The sequence below is a fragment of the Apus apus genome, chromosome 10 (assembly GCF_020740795.1).
Source record: "Apus apus isolate bApuApu2 chromosome 10, bApuApu2.pri.cur, whole genome shotgun sequence".
Classification (NCBI taxonomy): domain Eukaryota; kingdom Metazoa; phylum Chordata; class Aves; order Apodiformes; family Apodidae; genus Apus; species Apus apus.
In genome coordinates, this window is record NC_067291.1 from 13,813,135 (window position 1) to 13,831,210 (window position 18,076).

General features: G+C 50.4%; 1 long non-coding RNA gene across 1 annotated transcript; it reads left to right on the forward strand.

Moving 5' to 3' along the window:
• The first annotated feature begins 7,718 nt into the window (after positions 1 to 7,718).
• Positions 7,719 to 9,933, forward strand: LOC127388868 (uncharacterized). Its single transcript, XR_007890466.1, has 2 exons — positions 7,719 to 8,053; positions 9,108 to 9,933. It is a non-coding gene; the product is annotated as an uncharacterized LOC127388868 (long non-coding RNA).
• The last annotated feature ends 8,143 nt before the right edge of the window (positions 9,934 to 18,076 follow it).

Consider the following 18,076-nt stretch of genomic DNA (forward strand, 5'->3'; position numbering starts at 1 on the left):
CCAGAGGGAGGTGCTATGGAAAGGACCCGTGTCTCCACTTTGGGAGCAGCATGGTGGGGCTCATCTAGGCTTAATGTAGGGTCAGTGCTGCAACTGCCAGGGCCAGTGTCTTGAGCGTTACCTTCCTCTGTGTACATTGGGGAGGAAGCTGGAGAGCAGTGAGACTGCAAAGACTTCCTGCTCCTCAAAGCCATTTTCAGCACAGGATGCTTCCACTCATGAGAATGATACACAAAAGCCAGATTCTTCCCCCCTCCAAGGGGGAAGGAGGCATATCAAGATGACCTTTCCCTGGTGTGATGCAGTCCAGCAGCTGTTGCTAAAAGCTTCCAGGAGCAGAAACAAATGGAAGGATCAGTTGCAGTCTAAAACTCCTGTATCTAAGTCATTGCTTAAGCCACCATGTTAGAAGGGAGAGATAAAGGTTTTATTTGTGACAGATTGGATGCTAGTACTCCCCTCCAGTGAAGGAGAGATAACAAGTCCTAATGAAACCACTTTTCAGCTTCCCAGGTACAGCTTTCGTCTACTTCCCCTACAAAGTGTCTTCCCTAGCTGATATGCCTCCCTGTCCACAGGAGTTGTGGGGATCAATGCTGTGTAAGCAGAGCCCTTCTCATGTGTTTTGTGGTACAGTAACACTGTGAACTGGTCAGAACCACACACTTTCTCACCTAGGAGGAAGCTGTTGCTGCTCCTCCTGGCTGCCTTCAAGCACCCAAAGGCTTCAACATTTGGAAGGTAAATAAATGCAGAGGCAGAAGAGGCTGCCAGAGCCATGGGCTACACTGGTTCCTGCTCTCAGAGAATCTGTAGGAAGAGAGATGCTATTGCTCCCAAATACAGCTATGAGCTTGTTAGAGCAGTGAGAGCTGCTCTCGTGCAGGGAGAACCCTGTGGCATCTTTCGCTGCCAGTGCAAGGGTTGGGCAGGCTCAGGGTGAGTAGGAGTTAGACTATCCCAGCTGGGGCAGCCTGTGGGCTCATTCCCTGTCCTGGAGGATAAGGTGTCTCCAGCAGCATCAGTCACTTGACTTTTTTTTTTTTTTCTTCCTCTAATTAAGCTCCCATCCTTGTGTTGGAAGGGATCTGTGTCTTTGGAGGGAGTTTCCTGGCAGTGCCTGGTGTTTCTGTGCATGCTGCCCATTCCTGCTGTGCTTGGCAGCCTGCAGGAGAAGCAGCATGGGATGCTGTGCTTGTGTCAGCCTGGAGACCCAACAGAATGTGGCATGGAAAATCTGTCACCAGTGTTAGGAGTGGATTAGGTCTCATCTTTCTGTTTTGAGGATACCTTTTCCCTTCCTTTCCTTGTGAAAACATCTCTTGTGGTTTGACATAAGCAGCACTCTGGAAGGACTCGGAGTGGGGAAGGCAGCACTTGGGGTGAATATCTGCAAAGGTAAGAACAACTATTAAAAAAAGGAGGGAGGGGCTACTGGGAAGCTTGGACTCAGGGTAAAATTGTTCCAGAAGCTTTGCTGTCCTTGACACCAAGCCCTCAGCAAGCAAACCCAGGAATTTGTGAGGTGAGTACAAAATGCTGACAGGTAGTTCTAGATATAGCTTTGCTGTCAAGGCTACTTTTCACTTACAAACCTTGGAGGGTATAAAAATCCTTTGGCAGGACTTCACAGGCAATGGTTGGAGACCCAGGGGCATTTCTCAATCAAAATATGAAGGGTTATTCAGCAACATTAAAGTGAAGCTGCTTCAAAACCCAGATCAGACAGCAAAGCCTTTATGCAGGGTGTACAAGGCTTTAGGGCTCACCACCACAGCCTGCTCCAGAAGCAGGACAGCGTTAGCAAGACCTGGCCCTTCACCTGGCTGCCATGGACATCCAACGTCTTAATTAACCAAGTCAGGAGTTTAGAAGAAGATTTTACAGCTAACCATCTGCAGCTTAAGCTGATCCCTGCTGGAGACTAGGGTGAGAGCTGGTGTTGGAGGCCAGTTACCTTGTGTCTATGAGCTGCTCTCCCTCTCAAAGCATCAGGGCAGAGGGAAGCTGGGGACATTGGGCCAGGAGCACAAGGCCAGTGCTGCTGCTGGGAGGATGGCAAGGGATGTCAGGGGTGAGTGTGTGTGCTTCTGGCCTGCTCCCACTGTGTGCTGCCTGCCTGCTTTCTGCTCTCATCTATCAAAGTAATTATGCCCATTACATTTCTCTTTTCAGGTTTTACCCTCCCAAATGCTATTCCACGGCATTAAACCTGTGGGAGAAGTGAATTATTGGGGAAAGTAACTAGATGTAATCCAGGTTTAATGGGCACATAGAAAAAGCACACTGGGTTGGGAGGGCAGCTCAGCCAGTGTCCTGCTTCTGCAGGCAAATAGAAATTTATCTTGATGTGTGTATATATCTAGCTTCGTGATCTCTGAGCTCTTAATAATTGGTTTGGTGACCTGCTGGCAGTGTTCTCTCTCTGTAGAGCTTTCCCCAGCCCCCGGTTAATATAATGGGTCACAAATCCCATTTGCTTTTGAATTCTGAGTAATCCTTTTCTTAATGTTGCCTATTGCTTTTCTGGAAGCACTGGAGGAAATAGGAGCCATGTGCTAATCAGTAAATCTGGTTCTGTGTGTTTGTAGCTGCTGCCCTGCCCTGCCTGCCTTTCCCACATGACCAGTGTCAGTCTCAACGGGCCCCTCTGCAAAACAGCAACAGTTCCCCAAGATGTGGTCTTAGCAAATGGCACAGGCTGTGAGTGCTGGGGGAGCCCAAGGAGAGCAGTGGGGTGTGATGAGGAGTGGGCAGCCAAGTGATGAGGGGCTTGGTGAGGAGGAAGGCTGGGAATTTGGGGTGTCTGATCCCACTAGTGCTCTGTGGGGTCCCACAGGCTGCCCCTCTGTGTGGAGGGGCAGTGAGTTCTGTGTTCTAGCGTGTAGGATAGGTGACTGCTAGAAGTGGCACCCATGGGGGCCCACTTTTCCACTTCTGCTCCACCAGTGCTCACAGCTCAATATCCAGTCTTGTCCCCTGCACAGAAGTAGGGGATGTGGCACAGCAGAAGGTGCCCTTCCAGCAGAATGCTAGAGGCTCCTGATCCAGCAGGGGCTGGAGACAGTGAGCAGGACAAATATTGCCTGTCCCAGATCCTTCTGGATTTCAGATTCCTTCGTTTTCCTTGCCTGGAAACAGGACTGAGGTGAGCTGTAGCTGTCTTGCCTGCTCTCTCCTGCCTTTGAGTGTAGTAGGCATCAGAGCCCTTTCAGAGGGGCAAGAAGCTGGCAGATGACCTGGGGTGAGCACAGGTGTGTCCCTAGTGAGGCGAGGGAGAGTATCAGCCCCCTGACCCCAGATTTCCTGGAGACCTGTAAAACACTCTAAATCACCTGCAGTTGGTGCTAACCCAAAGGCTACAAGTGACCTGTAGGGACAGTGACGTGCTGAGATGGGTGCCTGTGGATTGATCTCATGAGAAACTCCAGTAGTGTCTCCAAGCACCAGAATATCTGAGTCCCAAAGTCAGTGTCACAGATCATTTTTGTTTCCTGTTTTTCGGTTGGTTTTCAGTCTCCTGCACGGCTGACAAGCCTCACCCCTCACCCCTTTCCCCCTCACTTCCATTTGTCTCCTTATTTTTAGCTGGTCTGTGGCATTTTTCAGGCTGTGCCTGTGTGCACTGCTTGGATCAGAGCTGCTGGTGGCCACGACACAACCTTGAAGGTAACAATGTGTGACGAAGCAGGACGTGTGATATTTAGGTACCTTCCTCTAGCTGGGGCATCACGTGTGCAATCCAGTGCAACACAGCATCACCTCCCCTCGCTCCTGGGCTGTTTTCCCTGACAGATGCCAGCAGGATTTGGGCCCGTGGCCCACAATGAGGAGTAAGGTGGGAAACGTCCCAGTTCTGGGAGCCTGCTGGGCAAATGTCGCTCCCTCTGATTTAAGAGCTGAATTCCCCAGAGGATGGGGGGGGATGCGAGTTGCTCCCTGTGAAGCTGCTCGGTGTTCGGCACTAGAGGGCAGGCAGTGACTGGGAAATCCCACTCATGGAGCTTCTTTTCACCCTTAACATCACCTTCTGCTCCAGCTTTCACACGTTCTGGCGCAGGAACCTGGAGCACGGAGACTTAATGATCACCAGCTTTTAACCGCTGTGCCCAGGCTTGGTACCTTGCACGTTGTGGGATCCCAGCGGTTGGCAGAGGGTTGTCTTTGCTCTGTGGAGGCTTGACAAGTAGCTGGAGGCTTGGAAGAGTCTCTTAGGGCAGATAAAAGAGGCAGGGAGCAGGCAGGCAGCATCTGAGGATGGATGGTGGGCAGACGCTGAGGTCTGGCCAGAGGTTAGGAGGGATGGGGTTTGCAGAAGGGGTGCATCCATACGTGGGAGTGATAGGGGCAAAAAAATATTGTAGGTGTTTGACATGGGAAAGGAGAGAAGACAAGAAATCCCTGAGGATGAATTTCCTATGGCCTGGCTGTGCGGCACTTGCTTTGGAGAGGGCAGTGAAGGTGTTTCCAGCAGTGTCCAGGTTTCAGCTGCATGTTGTCCCTCACCTTGAGAGAGGGTGTGTGGTTACCAGAGCCTGGCTGTGAGGCTCAGCCACCAGGAAGGGCCTTATCTCACCTCAGGGTGGCACAGCATGCCTTCTGTCTACTTAGGTTGTGCTTTGGGGATGTATCCGCAAAAGTGGGTATAAAAGTGCTAGCTGCAAGAGAGGATGTCTCTCCTCCCTCCCCCAGTGATGCAGCATGAGCTCCCATGTGCTGTTAGGGGGCAGGAGTGGCAAAATCCTTCCTTTATCTGGGCTTATTTGCCCAGAGGTCTAAGTTCAAGGTGTCCCTGGGCCCTGCTGTGTGCTGCTCCCACCCCTGTGAAGCTCAGGGGAATACAGCCCCTGTGGTGGGTTGTCCTCTTCCCAGGCACTGGCACAGAGCTGCAGCCCCTGTGCCACACTCTGGGTGTTGTAGGTCCTCTGTAAGCACCTTGTAACAAAAAGAGGATTATCTATAGCTTGTTAGAGTCCTTGCAGGGAGGGAGAATAAGTCTCTTTGCTCTGAAATGTTCTCTTCCCTGGGATTACAAGATAATGCATACGAAATGACATTAGCTCAGCCAGGTTTATGGATTATTTGAAAATGATTTTCTTTTAATCTCATCCACCATCTGGCACCAGTCTAACAGCCAGCAGCCAGCTCACTGCCACTTCCACCCCAAGTGCATCAGAGAGACCAAAGTGCCAGTGAGGGGACACCACCATCCCTGATCACCACTGTGCATCCTGGCAGCAGTGCCCAGGCCAGCCTTGTCCTGGTTTCTTCCCAATACAGAATGCAGGTCCACAGGTCTCTGAGGAACTAGGAGGTCTCCTTGGTGTGCACTGGGAGTGAAAAGACAGGCTGGGAACACCTTGCTGCTTGTGCTGGTGTGACCGTGAGACTTGAAATCAGCAGCCAGAGGAGTTCCCAGGCCTCAGAGAAAGGTAGAGATCTGAGAGATCTAAGCAGGGGATCTGCCAGTCTCACTAACATGACTTGCAGTGATCTCCTGGCTGGGCAGGGAGGAACAAAGGTGCAGGAGCTCCTTGCCAGGATGCTCATACAGAGCTTTTTCCATGGAAGTTGTTCTTCCCCTTGAATGTTAATTGGGAGCTGCCAGGGTGCACCTGGTCTCTGTGGTGGGGCTGGAGGCTCTGTGGGTACCAGGGAGCCAGCGACAGGGTGTGCTGCTTGTAGGGGACAATGTGAGTGGGCACACTCTCCCCAGGGAGCAGGGCAGAAGAGCGTGTTAGAGGGGAAAAGCTTGGGTGACACCCTCTCCAAAACTCAGATGCAAAGCCAGCCATGCTGCAGAGCTGCTTGGTTCTCATGTTTTTGGTTTCTTTGCTGAGCCTCAATAGGACCATCTGTCTTCTCCTGTCTCCTCCAGAATGCTTCTGCACCTACTACCAAGGAGTGCAATAATCTTAGTACCCATTTAACATGAGTAAAAAGCATTCTGGGACAATAAGTCATGGTTATACAATTTAGCTCAAGTAGAAAAAAGGCCTTTATAGCTATGAATACATGAATACTTAAAATATATATATAACATTGGTTAAGATCAGGACATATAAGCATAATATATTATATATAGCACTGGGCTAACAGTCTGTTCCTTGACTCCCTCTATGGAATGATGCAGCTGTTCTGCTTGTCAGTTCTGTCCCAGCAGCTCTTGGTGACTGGAGTCACAATTTGCACTGCTGCCCTCTTCTGCTCAGCTCTCTGTACAGAGGGAGGCTGGGGAGGGAGGTCTGGGATCACTCCTTGGTGGGGATTGGGAAGCAGGAGGAGAGAGTGTGGCACCTCTGCCCACAGGTAAGGAGAGGCACACAGAGCAATTTGCTCCCGTGATTTGTGTGCCCTGAAGACAGTTGCATGCAAGAATAAAAAAAGAAAAACAAATAAGAAGAAAAATGAATAGCTTTAAAGAAGGTAAAGTGTTATTTCTATAGGTAATTAATTACTCAATCACAGAATTGTCTGTATCCTTAAAACTACTTGTTTGTTCAATACCATGTAGTTTTAATTAAACAAATCCTTAGATTTCTTTTTTCTCCTCCCTTGTAACACAAGTTCATGTTTTTTATTAGTGCCAAAGAATAAATTACTTGTGCAATGAGTGACTTTTTCTTTGTCACTCCTGGAAGGGTTATTTCCAGGTTGTGTGTGTGAGGTGGCTGAGAAATGTTTCTAAAATGCTGTTTAATACCAAGATGCTGTGGAAGGGGCTGTTTGTGGCTGGGAGTGCTGGTGGAGGTTGGGATTTGGCAGCACTGGAACACAGTTAGCAAGAAGGGGGTGAAAAACTGTCAGGGATGGCTGGAGAAGGGTGTCTGACACTGACATGGGGTATCCCTTGCTTACAGGCATTCCTATGAGTAAATGTGTTTCATTTTGATGCAGAAATTCCCTCCAGGAGACATCCTCAGACCCTCCAGAAAGGAAGTGGAGGTGAAGCTGTGGCTGCTTCCATGTGCTCTCCCTGGTAAAGGTGAAGAAGAAACCCCAGAGTGGGATTTTTCAAGCAAGCACTGTCACTAACATCATTACAAGGGTCTGAGGGCTGCCAGGGATCTCACGTCTCCCTCTGTCCCACCAGGTGTAGGATGTGCAGTAGATTCCAGCCAGGAAGAGGGGAACTTAGTATGCAGCTAATTATAGAGTCGTAATAGATCTGCACTTATTATTTGGAATGGAAAGAATCAGGATTACAGGCTTGGGAGGGATTAGCAGGCATGAATGTGTATTTCTGCATGTGCTGCTCCGTTTGTAAACCCATTGTGCCATTAGGCTGATATAGTTATACCATGACTAGCATGACATCAGTGTATCAGATTGTCTTGATTATAAGATCCAGCAGCTGCTCTAAGGAAAACAAAGCTTTCCCACTGGTTTGCTGACTTGTAGCTCATGGTTTGGCTTGTGAAACCACTTTGATATTCAGACAGCCTCAACACTACTTTGTGAGAATTGGCTCACCTCCTGGGACCTGTCCAAGTGGCCAAATCGAGGCTTTAAATGTTTTAGCTGCCTTCTCCTGAGGGCTTTAAAGCAGGAAAATGTATGTGGATGCACAATGATCCTCAGGTGTCAGTGTCCTGAGTGGAGAGTGATCTTGGACTGCTGAGAGGAGCTCAGGTCACTCATGGATTTATATGCACGGGGTCTTTCAATGTGGCTGAAACTGGATTTCTGCTTTTAGGTAAATTACAAAAAGATCCTCACAAAGGTAGAGTGTCTGTTGGCTTCAAGTACTGCATGCACTCATGGGCAGTAGCTGCAAAGTCTCAGCTGATGGAACCCAGAGGTGCATGAGCTACCTGGAAGTGTTAAGGAATTGGTGCAGACAATTTAGAGCAGCTTCTAGGGCCTCTCTGTACTGCACAGACTGCAAGTCTTGACTCTGTGGCCACACGGTGGGCATGGGTCACCTAAGCAAACAGAAGCCTTTGGCTGTGGGCTTCCTTAGAGATGGTCTTTGTAAGCAGGGATGTGCTGAGCAGGAAACTGGAATGGAGGAGCAAGGAATCGACTGGTTATGAAATGTCAGAGCCTCTGTGTAAGTACAAGTTTTGTTTTTTACTAAATACTTTTCCTTTTAATTTAAGCCATTGCTTTTTTGATTATTATTTTTTTTTTTGTAATAATAAGAGCCCATGTGTTCCTAACTAAGTGACAGCCTGTGCATAGTAAACAAGCTGGGGTCCAGTTTGGATGGGATGTTAATGTTTCTGGAAATGAGGTAACAATTGAGCTAAGGCAACTTATTCCTAGAGCTGCCCAGAGCTCTTTGCTGCCAGAACCAAAGGGAGTGAATCCCCCAGAGCACCTGGGGCTGCAGACAGCTCTGTGTGACAGCAAACCTGGCTGCACAGCAGCTCTGTGCTGCACAGACCTGGCTCCTTTCCCTTCTCCCTTTCAGCCAGCATCCCTGTACAGGACAGCACCCCAGGAATGACCCCAGCCCCAGAGACAGCTAACTCCATCCATGGGATCTCCTTAGTGCTGCTGCTCTCATACCTCCTGCCTCTCCATCTTCCTTTCAGCAAGGAAATTGGGCTTCTTCTGCCTCTGGTCCACAAAGGCTAGATCCATCCACTTAGGTGCATGTCCCCTCTGCATCAGGGTGGAGAGCATCCCCCTGTGGCAGGCAGAGGGGACAGCCTTCTGCTGCCAGGTGTGCTGGTCTCTTGGACAGCCACTTCCATTTGGCCTCATCTTCTTGCTGCAGGTTCTTTTCCCTCCTGTCCACTGATCTCCTGCAACATGAGTTGCTGACACTGGGCCCTTTGGACTTGAACTGGGACCAGCTGCCCTATTTATCCTGACATGGTTCTGGTGCTTTTAGTGTTTAGACCATTTTTGATTGTGAGATTCCAAAATCACTTGGAAAATATGAAAAATTGTGTCTACTTCTTTTTTTCTCCATTGGAATGTGTATTTGTGGGATTTGTGTTATGTGTTTGCTTGTCCATGTTTAAAATTTCTTACGGTCATAATTTCTTGTCATGATGTAAGTGTTCTGACAAACTTGACCCTACACAGCAAAGCAGTTCTGCACGAATGAGCCAGATAGGTCAAGCAATCTTCTTCTTCTCTGATTCCTTCCCCAGAAGTGAAAAATGACCCTACAACCACAAGCCCGGTGCATAGAACCTGGTGCACACAAGAGACCCTGCAATAACAAACCAGTGTGCAGGCAGCCTGCTGCTGCTGAGTGCTGACATGGTTTCGGATGTAGTGATGCTCCTGCTGCTGTGTCCTTTCTGAGGGCATCAACGTCAGCAGTCCTCTTAGCTGTGAAACCAGGAGGGTGACTCATGAAGGGACGCAAGCCGTGTCCGTACCTCAATGGTCCGTCAGGTTTCTGACCTGCGTCAGCAAAATCAGGGGTGAAGAGGGAAATGAGAATGACAACCCAGCCTGGATATGAGGGACAGAAGGCAAATGGAAAATAAAAGTCCCTCTGAGACTGTGTCCCCGCTCCTTACCAGATGCTGCAGGGAGACCCAGCTCTGCAGACCTTCAGGCATGGACTGTTCCTGTCATTTGTAGACGCTGGAAACGTTGACTCTTGACATGCTACCCAATGGGTTCTAACTTTTGCCTCTGCCAATAGCCTGGAAGTTTCTTCTTTGTCTCCCTCTGCAGAAACTTTTGTGGGACTGTTTCTTGTGAGCTGGCACCTCTCTCCTCCTAGGAGTGCCATGAGTATTGTCTGCTGGTGCAAGAAATTCTCCCTAGAGGGGACACAAGCAGACTAGAAGTGCCTAACTGTTCTGAAGCTGAGAAAGCAGATGAGAAGGCTGGTAAGAACAAACTTAAGATGCTGTCAACCCTGTTGCAATGATTAATGGCTCTTGTTATCTGAAGATACTTAGAAACTGACATTTTCTGAAGAAATGAGAGTGAGGTCTTTGGAATAAACTAGGAAAAGCTTTTTGTTGTTTTGTTTGGGTTTGTCTATTTGTTGTTGTTTTCCTGTTGTGGTTTTTGTTGTTTTTTTTAAAGATGTTTCAGCCAGTTACACATTCCTAGGTGTCTCTCCTTGCTTGCAACCTGTAAGAGAAGGAGAACCATTGAGAGACACATGGCTCAGTTTGGGTCAAGGGACAACCAGACTGGGCCATCACCTGCAGCTCAGCTGTGGCCTTCACAGAGTGCTGAATGGGGACAATGAGCCAGCCCCACTCCACTGCAGGGTGCTGCCCCATCTGTGCCTTGACAGCTCTCCAAGCTTCCCACAGCTGCAGGGACAGAAGATGTTGAGCTGTGAAGAGACAATCTCAGCTACCACCTCTGCTCAGCCTGGCAGCAGCTCCCAGTCCAGCCTGCCCTCCCTGGCAGGCAGAGATTTCAACAGCACCAACCTCAGCACCTTCCTACAGACCTGCCTTTGAGCTTCCCCATCCCTTCCTCCATCACCATCCAAAGGGGAGGGAAGCAGCCTGAAAAGCTGGTGGGATATCTCTCCCCCAGGTGCTCTGACATCAACAGCACTGCCCCAAGAGCAAATCTGATACTGCAAGTGAGACCTGTCTCAGCAGGCAAGCGAGTAATGAATTGGAGTTGGGCTGTAATGATTTAAAAAAATGTATTTTTTAAGGTTGGCCGTTGATGCCCCAGCTAGATCTTAAAAAGGGTTTCATTGTTCCTAGAGCAGAAATACAGGAGAGGGCTCTGCATCTATTTACCATGCAGAAGGGTCAAAAATGGCTCATCACCCTCCTGGGTCCCTGCAGTTTCTTCAGCAGAATTAAAAGACACACGTGGAGAGTCAGTGCTAGGGTGAAAAAGAGAGGGAACAGATGAGAAGGGCCCTCTGTTTCATCCCACCTGCTCTATGAGGGTGACTTGCCCTGAAGAGTCTCAGAAAAATCCTGTGTAAATGGAACATAAATGTTTTATGAATTCAGCCCTGGTGGAGTAAATTAAAGGGTCATTAATGGCCTCATTAAAGAGCTTTGCACTTTGTTCTGAATTATGAAAGCTATCATGCAATGTTAAACTAAATGGAGTTTTCAGCAAGATTTTAAAATTCTTTAACTAGTTCCTTCTCCCCCTCTGTCTCTCTCTATTCTTTTCTCTCTCCCTCCTCATCCCCCCCCCCCCTTTTTTTTTTTTTGGATAAATGTCTTCTGAGGGAGCTGCCTGTAGTGTTACAAACTAGATTTCAATTATAAATCTTCTTATGCTTCACTAATTGCCCAGAATTTTTCTCAAGAGCTGCCTGAGGTTAGTGCTGATGAAGAAAGAGCCCTTTTGTCTTTTCTTGAAATGGTGCCTCCCTCCCCCACCTCTGGTGAGACATCAAGCAGGGAATTACCTATAATGACACCCAAACAGGATGGGGAGAGCTGCCATATGGGAAGAAAGACAAGTTTGCTGTGGCTTTGCCTTGGCTTGCTGGGGAGAAGCCTTTGGCTCCTTTGGCATCTCCCAGTGTGGCTCTTGCTGGACCCCAGCAGCCCCCAGGCTCCAGCTCCAGCAGCAGCCCAGCACTGACCCTCCTGCTGGCAAATCAGCTGGTGCTCAGCAGGGTCAAGGAGATGTTTCTAGGAAGCCCAGACACCGAGGGTTTGACAGAGCCACATGTTACACTGAGCAGGGCTGTGAAATATGGTCCAGAGCTATCAACACTGTGGTGCTTGGTGGGGAGAAGGGGTGGAGAAAGGAGTGAGGATCTGCCAGTGCAGTCTGTGTCCCCATGTCTGTGTGTGCAGCTTTGTCCATCAGCCCCTTGTGCTCTAACAGGCTGAAACAGCCTGTGCCAAGGGCTAGATTAGATCTCTTTCTCCCCCTCCTTGCTCATCTCCAACAAAGGCTCACCCTGAGCAAGGTGCAGCAGACACCAGGGCTGTAAGGATGTTTCAGGGAGCTTTAACTGCCAGTGAGTGCCCTGACTGCCATCACAGGATTCTTTTTCCCTGCCTGGGTCTTGGGGATGAGGAGTGCTGAAGCTTCTACTACAGTGTGGCAGTGACTCCACATAAAGATTCATTTTATACCTTTAAAAATGTTCCTGTAGATCCACACTAATTACCAGGTTGTTTTGGGTCAGGCAGGAGCTGGCTGGGATGGTGCATGCCCTGACCAGTTGCTGGCTGGCCAAAGGGACTGGGTGCTGAGGGACCAGGTCCTGCTGCTACAGCTGGGCCAGGGGTGCAGGAGAGCTTGGCAGGGGGAGATACTGGCAGTTTCCCCAGTGCTCTTGGAGATAAAGGCTTTGAAATCCATATTCAGGAGTCAGCATCTTCATTGCCACCAGGTTTGACTATATGCAGATAAAAAGCCATTCCCTGGTCACCTCTCTGCCTTCCCCCAGTGTTGGGGGATACTGGCAGCCCCACATCTCATTACAGAGACAAGGAGACCCCTGTGTCTGGGGCCAGCAGCATCTTGGTGGAGATCCAGTTATCCTGCCAAGGGCAGAAATTGTTTGGCAAAACAGAAAACATTGATTTGCCCCAACTTTTCCACTAGGACACAGTAATTTCACCACCTAGAGAAGCTCCTCAGGCCTGGAAACCTTTGCTGAGGCTGGAGGCAGAGCTGGGTCTCCCTGCAGGACATGGCTGGTCATGGTGGGGACAAACTCCCTCCCAGCCCTACTTCTCATTCCTTTGACTTACTGACTTAGCTTGCCCTCTGCAAGTTTTTCACACAGCTACACAACAAATTAAACCCCTTATTAACTAATTAAGCTATTTCTCCAGCCAGGCAGGAAAGAGAGAAGAGGTAGTTATTATTTCTATTTTTAAATACCTGTGAGAGGCACACGTGCCAGAAGAGAGGCTCAGCCCAGCTGAGACATGAGGGGTGGACAGGGCCAGCTGAGATGCCCTGTTGCAACCTGGCAGCTTCAGCAACAGTGTCCCCAGGGGGCTGAGATGTGCTGCTTCAGCTGTTCAGTTTTCCACATCTGGGACTGCTTTTGGGCATGGTGCCCTGAAGATGCCACCAACCTCTGGGCGATGCCAGATGGGATGGGGAGCAGCACAGGGGCCACCCCTGGGGAGGGAAGCTGATGCTGGTGTGCACCTCTGGCAGGGAGGGTTGTAGCAGCCCAGGGGACCCCATTGGCTCTGACAGCAAGCGCAGACTGAGCAGGGCACCCCACACATGCACCTTGGAAGGCTCAGGCCCTGCAGGAAGTGAACTGATGTCTCATGCCTCCCTCTTGGCTGCACGTGGACTTGCTGCAGCCAGATTTCCCCAGTGCCCAGCTCCCCAGGGCCTCCATCATCTTCATTGTCTCCTGGATCCACCCCCAAAGCTTTTTTGGGAAAGGGTCCTTCTCAAAGGTCAAGAGTCACCACACAGCACCCATCAGTGGGACCAGTCCAGCCCTGGGACACCCCACAGTGGCTCTCCTGGGCATCAGCCTCCCTGATAGGAACCACAGCCAAGGGCTTCACCCACTGCATGGGGCTTCAGCAGTGGATTCATGTCATTGAGGTTTCCTGGATGCTCTTCAGGAGCATCCTGGCTGCCTCCTGGCAGCCTGCTCTGCAGTGCTTCATTGCTGAGAGACTCTGTCTGCCTCATGGCTCCTTTCCTCCGAGGTGGGAATTCTGCGGATGCTTCTGCTGCGCATCATGCGGGAAGGGATGGGGATTCTGCAGGAGCTCTGCTCAGAAGTGCTGCTGCTTTCTGGCAAGCTCTGGCCTCCTTCCCTACACCAGGGTGTATGGCACTGGGACAGGGAGGTGCTAGATGGTTTCTGCAGGTGAAACCACTGATTGAGGACCTTTTAGGTCTGGTGAGAGGGTCAGAAGCCACAGCTGCTCCATATTCATCTTGATGAGGGCTTGGTAATGAGGTGTTTGCTCTGAGGGGCTGGGAGCAGGTACTAAGCATGTCCTGGGAGTGCTGGAACTGGTATAAAAAGCTCTGGGGGTGGTAACAGCTGGGTTGGAAGGAGTTTTGAGCTGTATTTGTGTGCTTTGCTCAGGTTGGTCAAGCTATGAAGCTTTTCCTTTCTTTTCTCTTGGTGCTTTTTTATTTTTTTTCTTCCTTTCCTTTAGGGAGGGTGTGCTCTGGGTTGTGGAGGAGCTGACCTGCTGTCTGGCTGGTGTGGATGTTTCCTTGCTGGGTGCTGGTCTCCAGCCTGCCCCATCCCTGCCAGCCAGCCCTTTGCAGGCTTCCTTGAAAGCTGTTTGCTGCTGAGGGGGATCTTCCAGCACCTTCAACCTCAGCAGACGGCTGGGAGAGGGGCTGGTGCACTGGTGAGGGATGGAGCTGCTGCACAGGGTGATTTAGGAAAGCTGACATGCAGCAGTGGCAGTGCTATAAACCATGTTTATGCTGATACAATTAGTGGACCCATTGCTGGGCTGGAGCCCTGCAGCTGGGCTGAGCACGGGAAGGGACAAGCCCTGCTGCCAGGGAGCTGCAGGCAGTAGAGCACCAGTGGTTTGTACATGGGGGGAGCTGTGGGAAGACAATGTGATGGGCTTTATTTGCAGCCTTTGCTGGTATCTGTGGGCATGGCCTCTGTGTGGCCCCAAATCCAAGTGCCTGCTGGGCAGGGCTGTGGGCATGGACCCCACTGCAGCCTAGTGCCACCATGCCTGGGGACACATGGAGTGGCCAGGCTTTGAGGATGGCACCATGGAGAGTTTGGGATTGGTGCTGTGGTGTGAGTGCCTGCAGAGTGTGCTGTGGCTTCAGGGATGCTGCAAGGACCTGCAGCCAAGTGCTAAGGACAGGGAGGTTTTATGGGTTTTCCATGAAAACTTGCCACAGGTGCCATAGAGGAGGGATGCTGGGGAGCCAGAGCTGTGCTCTGCTGCCTGCATAGGTCCAGGGATTTGAGTAGCTTGGTTTGCCCCCAGGTGGGCTGGAGGCACTGAAGGAAGCCCGGGGGTGCCAGACCTCAAATGGGGCAGCAATGCTGGAAAGGGGAGTGTAGAAATGCCAGAGCTGGTGAGCAGATCTGGGAGTTAATGCCACATGAGCTGCCCTTGTCCCTGGCCACAGCTCCTGTGGGGCTGGTGGTGGCCCAGCATGGCTCCTCTGGTGGGAAGGATGAGGCTGGGGTGCAGAGAGCATTGTGTACCTCTCTTGGTTGGCATGGAGGATGAAAGGGATAAGGGGGGGGCTTGGCAGCTCTTTGGGTAGGGAGGTGATTGCAGGCAGAGCTGAGGAGCCCCAGAAATGCTTCGTGCTGTCTCCAACAAAGTGACTGAAGGAGGGGGAAGGATATGGGTGGGGAGCAGATTTAGAAAGTGATTTCACTGATGGTTAAATTTCCTCTGCACTAAAAGAGTTTGGGAGAAGAAGTGCAAGTCTGCCATGGAAAAATCCCATATCCAGCTGTGGCTAGACAGTGAGGGGAAGGATCTTGCAAAGTCACACTAGGAAAACACAGGACAGGGCATGGCAAATCCCACCTTGTGCACATGCCTGGAAGAAAAATCTCTTTCCCCTGTCTAATCCATTACCACATGCTTATTCCTTTAACAAATAACTGAGTCAGCGGGAGAAAACCAAATTCAATTTATATCTCAATTGAAGCAAATATGAAAAGGCTGCCAAATCTGACAATAAAACTGCAGTGATCTTAAATGTTTCCCTCCTATATATTGAGAGAGGGGGGAGCAGAGGAGCTTTCTGTTTGTAGGTGGGGATGTCCTCAGGTGGTGAGCAAACCTTTTTGCCCTGGGGGGCACCAGCCAAATGTGTTGGCACAGATGTGGTTTGGAGCTACCCTGGGGACGGGGGGGGGGCTGGCACTCCTCTCACCTTTGTGAAGTTATCTGAATAATGTCTTGTGGTAAAAGCTGGAGGCTTCCTGCACCAGGCTGCTCCCTGCTTTGCAAGTGCTATAGCTGGCTTCAGCAGCCTGCAGTCGCAAGGATTTTTCTTCAAGGTTTGTCAAGTTTGCCAGACTTCCGATGAAAGAGGAGCTGTAGAGTGAAGCTCCCTGTGCTGGGGGTTTCTCTTTCCTGGCCAGTGGCAGATGTCACGTTGCAGGCTCCATTTCTGCCTTGCCCAGTGTGTGATAAATGGGTGCAACCAACTAGAAAGTTCCTTTCCCCTCATGCTGTGGTAGGGCATCATTTCTCCTCCAGCCAGTACTGCTTCAAGTGACTGGGATTTCCCTCAGAGTGAGGCAAACCTCTCTGCAAGTCCCCTTATTCCCAATGAGCTGCCCTGTGACCACTCCAAGCCCCAGTGATGGGGCATTCAGCTCGACAAACCCTGGCTTTTCTGGGGTTCTGGTTTAGCTCCCTGCTGTGCCCAGCTGGGCTGCAGGTGTGCAGTGCCAGCAAAGGTGTCCTGTTCTGCAGTGGCACTGAGGACGTTTGTCAGTGCAATGACACTGAAAGGATGTCCAGAAAGCCAGCAGTAGAGATTGGGTTCTCCCTGCTAGACCCAGGCAGTGTCCACATGCTGAGCCAGGCCTATCTGGACTCAGGTGGTGCTGGGCTTCCAGCAGTGGCAGCGGGAACAGATGGGCAAGAGAGATTAAACAAAGAGTCAAAATAGGCAGTTTGATGAACTATTTTCCTAGAAGAAGGCATTTAGCAAGCTCAGCTGAGCTATAAATATCCCATAATGTTCCTCTAACATGTCAGCAGAGCTGGGGAATGGGAAGGGAAGGGGGGTGGGTTTGATTTTCTTCATGTAAACAAATGCAGAGAAAATAGTGGTAGGAGGAACAAAAGGTACTAATAAATTCAAGTCAAACACCCTGGTTTGCTTAAAAATGCAGCATTTCTTGGGGAGAATGTGACCACATCCAGGCATTTCATTGCCCTTTCCAAACTTGAGACTTTTTGTTCCCAAATGTTGGGGGTTCGTGGTTGATCATCTTTGTTTTTTAAAAGCTTAAAAAACAAGTAACACCAGAATGAAGCAAAGCATTCAATGTTGAACTGGAATGAGATTTTTTGGTTTTCTATATTCAGTCTGAAAAGTTCCCACTTTGTGGAGCTTTGTGCAGGAAAACGGGCTGGATTTGTCCATGGGGACAGGCAGAGATGGGATGATGACTGGTCTACAGGGGGACCAAGTGGGGACACAGGTGCTCAGAACAAGGTTTTCTTTAGACCTGTACTTTGCTCAGGAAAAGCTGAAGTGTTCCCCACACTAATTTGCCTTTTACCCACTCAAGCTGCAGAACAGCAAAAAGGGAGGGGAGAAAGAAACACTGTTCCTGGGTTACATTAGGAACAGTTTGATCTCATTAAAATCTGCTTTCACCTGCTACTAATTTTCCTCTGGTTATGAAGGCCTGGAATGGTTGGTTGGTTTGTTTGTTTGTCTGAATGAAGAGGGGAAAAAGAGCTGTTAGACATCGTTCACCGTGAGGAAATGACAGCAGGCGCTGGCAGGGGTACTCCGGGTAATGAGCCAGCAGTGGGAATGGGGAGAAAATTGCAGTGACAAAATCTTTCCTGGGCTTTCACAGCAGCCTGAGAAGGCTGGGAGAGATGGGGAGGTGGGAGCTGCCCTGCCTGTTTTGCTGGTGCAGGCAGTGGTGTGAGCAGAGGCTGCTCCCTAGAGCAGGAGCTGATGGGGGCTGAGACTTGGAGGCAGCAGCCCCATGGGGTGACTGCAGCTCTGTGGCTGCTTTGCACGGGAGGTGATGTGCTGCTGCAGGGTCTGGAATAGGACCTGCTCGGTCCTGCTGTCCTGCCTCGCCCTGGCTCTCCTTAGCAGGCATTAGTGGCTCAGAGCTGGGGGTGTCCCTCTGTCCTGGGGAGGGGATGTTTGTGGGGCTAAAACGCTGCTCCCATCCCTGCAGCTGGCAAAGGCTCCTGCCAGCAACGCGACCCGGGCAAGAGGGGCCCCTCGTGAGGTGTTTGGGCTGTTGCTTTGGGGAGCTGTGCCGAGGAAATGGGAAGCAGCAGATGCGTGGGGAAATGACCTCAAACTCTGGGTCTGAGGGGTGGGAACATGTGAGGCCAAGTCTCTGTTCTCCCCACAGATTTGTGCATCCCTCTGCCTCTCCTGCCGGGCCTGCCTGTCTCTGGCGGGGCCAGGGAGCACAGCACACAAGAGCTGTCTCTCGTTATTGTGACAAGTAATTAGGGTTGCAAGATGCTAAAAAACTACTTTATAGGGCAAAGGC